The 7,166-nt window shown below is 37.5% G+C and overlaps 1 pseudogene; it reads right to left on the reverse strand.

Moving 5' to 3' along the window:
• Positions 1 to 263: 263 nt before the first annotated feature.
• LOC137827357 (small nucleolar RNA R71) lies at positions 264 to 369 on the reverse strand (annotated as a pseudogene).
• Between the last annotated feature and the right edge of the window lie 6,797 nt (positions 370 to 7,166).

Genomic DNA, 7,166 nt, shown 5'->3' on the forward strand with positions numbered 1-7,166 from the left:
CCTTACCCTCATTAGTACCAATCAATTCACGGCGATGGATCATGAGGATCCTCATACACACTTGGCTACTTTTTATGAATTGGTGGGAACTATGGGTTTCCAATCAGGTGATCTTGAGAGTATATACATGCGTTTATTTCCTTTTTCTTTGGCAGGGAAAGCAAAGGAGTGGCTTATATCTCATCCTAATCAGAGTTTAACCAAATGGAAGGATGTGGAGGAAAAAATTTTGCAAAGATTTTTCCCAATCTCTCGCTACTTCAATGCTAAGTCTGAAATATCTATGTTCAGACAAGGGGTAGAAGAGTCTTTCTGTGAGGCATGGGAGAGATTCAAGAGGATGCTGAGAAAATGCCCAAACCATGGGTTTGAAGATATTGCTCAACTGAGCATATTTATTAATGGTCTCAGATCAAATACAAAGATGCTCCTAGATGCCGCGGCTGGTGGCACAATGATGGCTGTTGATGCAGATCAAGCAACGAGGATTATAGAAGCTTTGGCCACAACTGACTATCAAGCTCAACATGATAGACAAAATCATCAAAAAAGAGGAGTATTGGAGTTAAACACTGCAGATGCATTGCTAGCTCAAAACAAAATTCTGACACAGCAACTTGCAACTGACCGCACATATGACCCAATTACCCCAAAAGTTGCATGTTGTTCAATCACTCCAAAGTCAGAATGTACCTCTCAGGTGTGATTTTTGTGGAGGTAATCATCCTAATGGTCACTGTTCTTATCAGAACAACGCATCCGAAGTTGAGGTGAATTATATGGGCAATCAAGGAAGGCAAGGCGGTTTTTCTAACAATTATCCTCAAGGTTGGAAAAATAATCAAAATCAAAATTTTGGATGGAAGCAAGACTATAATTCATCCAACAAGCAAGGGCCTTTCCAACAGCAGCATCAATCGAATTCTCCATCTATTCCTGACAGGATGAATAAAGTGGAAGATGTTTTGTCAAAGATTGTGGGTACACAGGAAAATAGTATGGCTACGATTAGGAGCATGGAAACTCAGATAGGACAGCTAGCTAAACAAATGTCACAACTCACACAAACTGTAGAAGGGAAAATTGGCCAATTCTCAGCTAACACTACCACCAACCCCAAGGAGCAGTGCAATAACATCACTACTGAAGGTGATGAGAAAACTAGAGAAGAAAATGGTGAGATGGTGAAGGTTGAAAAAGAAAAGGAAAAAAATAAGGAAGAGGGAGAAAATTGTGAAATTGTAGAAATCGCAAAAGAAATATCCCAGAGGAACATAAAAAAAGAAAAGGAAGGATTATTTTCTGACAATTTGCTTCCAAAAAATTATTTTGCAGGATGGCCAGAGCAAAAGACATATTTTGATGAAGTTAGAAGGAAGATATGTTGTTTTAAAAATAAATATGGAGAGAAGGAAGCAAGGAGCAGTTTCTCAAAAACTTTGCCAAAGAAATTCAGGGATCCAGGGAGTTTTACTATTTCTGTGTCAATTGGTAATTTATTTGTGTATAATGCTTTATTGGACTTAGGGTCAAGTGTAAATTGGATGCCATTATCCATGTTAAGACAGATAGGTAACTTGGAGGTTAAACCCACCAAGATGCAGTTACAATTGCCTGACAGAACAGTGAAGTATCCCTATGGTGTGGTTGAAGATGTCCTTATGCAAATAGACAAATTCATATTTCCAGTGGATTTTGTTATCCTGGACATGAAAGAAGATGAGGATGTCCCTTTGATTCTCGGCAGACCTTTAATGAAAACTGCTAAAGTCATAGTTGATGTTGACAAGGGAGAAATTCTTGTAAGGTCTCATGATGAAGAGGTAAAATTTAATCTTTTTAATGATGTAACCAAGTGTACTGCAGATGAGACTGGGAAACAAGAGGAAATTCCAAGAAATAGTGAAAAGATGAAGAGTTCAAAGTCAAAGGAGAAAGTTATACGTCATGAAAAGTTAGAGGCAAAAGGAGACAATCAAGGAAAGCTAGTGGAAGGAGAGGAGTATCGTCCAGGACAACCTATCATGCTCAACGCAGGTAGGGGTAGAGGAAGGAAGAAAACAAGAAAATTATGGGTCATCAAGGAATTGAAGAAGGACGGAAAAATTGAAGTTGAAGAGCCATATTCAAGACGGATAAAAGTGATAACAAAAGCACGGGTGGAACAAGATAAATATCCTCCTTGAAATAAACAGGCGTCAAGCTAGATGACGATAAATGAGCGCTTACTGGGAGGCAACCCAGTCCACATTTTAGTTTTATGTTGTTACCTTTGTTTATTTTATTTTTCAAAAAAAAATAAAAAAATAAAAAAATTTGTATGCCTCCTAATCATTTTGCAGGTTATGTATTTTGACCTGAGGACAGGTTCTATTAGTCAAGGGGGCAGATCCAGCAAATGAAGCAAGACTATAGATAAAATTTTTTAACAAAAAGTTGGATGACTTCTTAAGAAGAAAGGATTGAGCAAAAATATGGTTCTATCTCTCTAATTCTCTTTTCTTTTCAATTATTTAAATTTTATTTTCTGTTTAGTTTTTATTTATTTTATTTTATTTTTCGGTTATTTTTTTTTTATTTGTTTTTTTTTTTAGTTTGTTTTAATTGCTTATTTTGTGTTTTGAATAAATTTGTTGTTTTTGTTAGTTTGTTAGTTTTAGGTTTTGAATTATCTTTCTTGAATAAATTTTCAGTTTTAATTTGTTTGCTTTCTAGTTTATTTTTCTCAAATAAAAAAAAGAACTAGAATATTAATTTTAAATTGTGGAAAAAAGAATTTGTGTTTAGATATTAAACAGTGAGATGAATTAGACACAGGTTAGAAAAGAAAATATGATTGAATCCCTATTCAAATGTAGTTAAAATTATGATACATGAAAATTTAACAGGATGATTTATTAGGACAAATAATGACAAGACAAAAAGGAATGAGACCATTTAAACCAAGTGAGTGTGTGAACCTTAAACAGTTTTGAGAGTTTTACTGATGAATTGACAGTTGTGGTTGCTTAATTTTTATTTTTGTTGCATCATAAAAGATCATGAAGATGATTGAGGCATTTGTTTGTGTTAATTAGGAGCCAGGGCCAAAAAGCCAACCTTTATATTAGAATTTCAATTTTTTTATATCCCCTTTGGGCTAAGAAATTTTTTGTTAATATTGCACCTTAACCTTTATTGATATAATTTTCTACCCTTTAGCATGTCTAAGGAAGGAGAACATAGATGCAATACATATAGAAAAGGGAATGGTTGGTTCTGATTTTGAAAGTTCAAAAAGTTGAAAATAGGAAGAATCTTTTCCTATTATTGAAAAAAAAACAGAAACAGAAGAAGAAAAAGAAATAAAAAAAAAGATAGAAAAAAAATTTCATGAAAATCATGAAAAGAAAGAAAATGAGGAAAAAGGTGACATCGAAAGAAAGTGGTAATTAGTTAACATATATGTTCTCTATAATTGAATTGTAGGTATGTTCTTCTTCTTTAAGATGTGCATTTTGTTATCTAAGAAAAACCAATATTTTTTGGAAGCCCAACCTCATTCCAACCCTGTAAAAGACCTCAAGATTCATGTTTCTAATATGTTTGTGATTTGAAGATTAAATGAAAAGCAACTGTGATTTGTTATGATTCAGTGAAAATAGAGAGAAACACTTACCCGTGAGCATATGAGAAGATATTCCTTGATGAATTTTCATTTATTTGTTTTGATTTTATCCTGGAAATTGATTGTGTCTATAATTTTCTATATTTGAAATTGGAAGCATCATAAGTTTCTAATTTGATTTGTTGTTTAGTGAATTAAGCTGTTTGATATTTAAATTCAAATATATTCATTTACTTTGCTTGAGGACAAGCAAGATTTTAAGTTGGGGAGAGTGATAAGTGTCTAATTTCAGTAATATTTCATATTAAAATATAGGCACTTATGAGGATTTATTGCTAATTTACATATAAAATAATCCCTAATTTATGAATTTGTACATTTTTACATTTTTTATGATCTTTATTTGAATAAGAGTATTTTATTCTCAAATTTGGTGTTAATTGCAGATTTTTAAGGAAGATTGGAGATTTGGATTAAAGATGAATGATTTGAGCTAAAAAGATAAAGATAGAAGGTCCCAGAATGGAAAAAGATGCAAAGAAAGATTGGGCCTTTTTTATGTTTTATCATTTAGCCCATTAGCGCGACATAGGAAACAACCTAACCCTAGAAAACTAGGATAAATAGAGGGCTAGAGGCTCAACCTTAGGGTGCCAGATTGAGAGGAAAACACCATAGAGTGAATTGTAACCCAATTGGGAGAATGGAAGGTGATAGAAGTATGCGTGGCTAATTCTAACCCTTTGGGATTGGGAGTAATCTGCTCAAACTCTTATGTATTGAAGTGATATTTTATATATTAATATTCAGTTCTTGATTGATTATTGGTATTGTTGTTTTACTTTTAATTTCCCGTGACAAATTGAGAATCTTAAATCTGACCGGGAGGTATTTTTAGGGTTTGGACCTAAACAACAATACTTAACATATTTGAGTGCTAGGAATAGACTTGAAATGTTAATTGCTATTAAACGTCTGAGCTTCGTTCTAAGTTGTTCTTGTAAGTATGCGTAGGGAACATTCTTAAGGATTTTATATGCGAGGAATCGATATAAATGATTTTTATACGGGCATCAATTTCAATTAAAGAACTTAATATTAATATATAAAATATCACCTCAATACATAAGAGTTTGAGCAGATTACTCCCAATCCCAAAGGGTTAGAATTAGCCACGCATACTTCTATCACCTTCCATTCTCCCAATTGGGTTACAATTCACTCTATGGTGTTTTCCTCTCAATCTGGCACCCTAAGGTTGAGCCTCTAGCCCTCTATTTATCCTAGTTTTCTAGGGTTAGGTTGTTTCCTATGTCGCGCTAATGGGCTAAATGATAAAACATAAAAAAGGCCCAATCTTTCTTTGCATCTTTTTCCATTCTGGGACCTTCTATCTTTATCTTTTTAGCTCAAATCATTCATCTTTAATCCAAATCTCCAATCTTCCTTAAAAATCTGCAATTAACACCAAATTTGAGAATAAAATACTCTTATTCAAATAAAGATCATAAAAAATGTAAAAAGGTATAAATTCATAAATTAGGGATTATTTTATATGTAAATTAGCAATAAATCCTCATAAGTGCCTATATTTTAATATGAAATATTACTGAAATTAGACACTTATCAACACACATTCGCCACTTCCTGTTAGCTTTCTTTACTAGCACCACGTTGGTAAGTCATTCAGGGTACTGGATTTCTTTGATGTGGCCAGCTTTCAACAACTTCGTTGTCTCTTCCCGAATGACTTGTCGCTTCTCTTCGTTAAATTTTCGTCTTCTTTGGTGGACGGGTCGAACGCTAGGGTCCATGGTGAGGCGATGACACAGAATATCAGGGTCAATTCCGGGCATGTCGGTCACGGACCATGCGAAGGCGTCGAGATGTTTCACTATGACATCGGAGATTTGGTCCCGCAACTCTATGCACAAGGATTTCCCAAGTTTAAACATCTTTCCCCCGATCTCCCTTTCTTCTACCCCTTTGGCAAGCTCGGGTCGGTTTTCCCGGACGATCTCTTCTCAGGTCACTCCATCTTCCTTTGGTGGTCTGGACGTGACGGAGAATATTCCTCCCCTTGTTTTTAGGTTGTTTTTGTAACACCTCTTAGCTTCTTCCTAATCGAACTCAATGGTGATTACTGCTCCCTTAAGGGAGGGCAACTTCACTTTCATGTGTCTAGTGGACGGGACTGCCTTCAACCTATTTAAAGCTGGTCTTCCCAATAGTATGTTGTAAGTTGAGGGAGCATCGATAACGAGGTACCTGATTTTGGTGGTGCGTGAAGATAGGTTGTCTGTGAAGGTGGTACTTAGTTCAATTTACCCATGGACCTCTACCTCGTTTCCGGTAAATCCGTACAAACGTCTGGCATAGGGTTTCAGTTGGTCCACGGACAACTGTAGACGATTGAAGGTTGTTAAGAACATGAGATCGGCTGAACTTCCTTGATCTACAAGGACATGGCGTACCCTTCTCCCAGCGGCGATTAGGGAAATCACCATCGGGTCGTTATCGTGTGGCACAACGCCTTGGAGATCGGCTTCCGTGAAGGTGAGGTCAACGTCGGGAGCGAGATCTGTCTGTTGTGTTTCTACTGCTGCCTGGGAGGCATATCCCTCTCTTGGGAAACCCCCCGAGATAGTGTTTACCTCTCCATGAATAGGAACCTCGTGCCCCTGATCCGCTCCTGTAGCCACCAATGTTTAATCGTCCATTTCTTCTTGCAGGTAGTCCTTCAGGAACCCGCTCTTTACTAACTCGTCTAGTTGATAGGCCATAGCTAGACAGTTTCGTATATGGTGGTCATTCGCCTGATGGAATTCACACCAAGCGTTCTTATTGGCCTCATTTTCCTGTCAGTCTTTGTTGGTACCTTCAACCTTGCCGCTATGTTGGGAATGGTGATCAACTCTTTGAGCTCCACCCGAAAGTTATGCTTTGGGGGAGGATCTCGTCTGGTTCGTGCCCCCCTCGGGGTCCGTTCATAGGGTTTCTCCAGTCCCTTCTTCTCTGTTGTTGCTTCGTGAACTCTCATAGGCAGGGGTCAGGTGGTTGCCCTTGGTCGGACAGGGGGCACGAGACCCTACTTCTGTGTTACACGATCATTTGCGACAATGTGGGCTAATGCGCGGCGTCGAATCTCTGTGAACGTCCTCGGGTAGACCCTCAGTAATGATTCGCTGAAGGGTCCTAGTAGCATTCCTTTGAAAAAGGTATGAACTATCATGGCCTCATCGGTGGGCTTCAGGCGGACCACTAGAATCACAAATCTGTTCAGGTAATCCTTCATGGATTCCCCCGGTACTGCTTAACATCAAAAACATCATAGGAGAGTCGGGCGGGGGCCTTATTGACAAGGTACTGTTCCCTAAACAGTGTGGCAAATTGATCAAAACTAGTAATGTGTCTGTCGGGGAGGCTGATGAACCATTCTAATGTTGCGCCCGATAGGGTGCTCATCAACATCTTACAGTAGACGACGTCAGATCCGCCACTGAGCATCACCTGGGTGTGGAATGCTATAAGGTGGGCCTCCGGGTCTTCAGCTCCCATA

The sequence above is a fragment of the Phaseolus vulgaris genome, chromosome 8 (genome assembly GCF_051622355.1).
Source record: "Phaseolus vulgaris cultivar YP4 chromosome 8, ASM5162235v1, whole genome shotgun sequence".
Taxonomy (NCBI): Eukaryota; Viridiplantae; Streptophyta; class Magnoliopsida; order Fabales; family Fabaceae; genus Phaseolus; species Phaseolus vulgaris.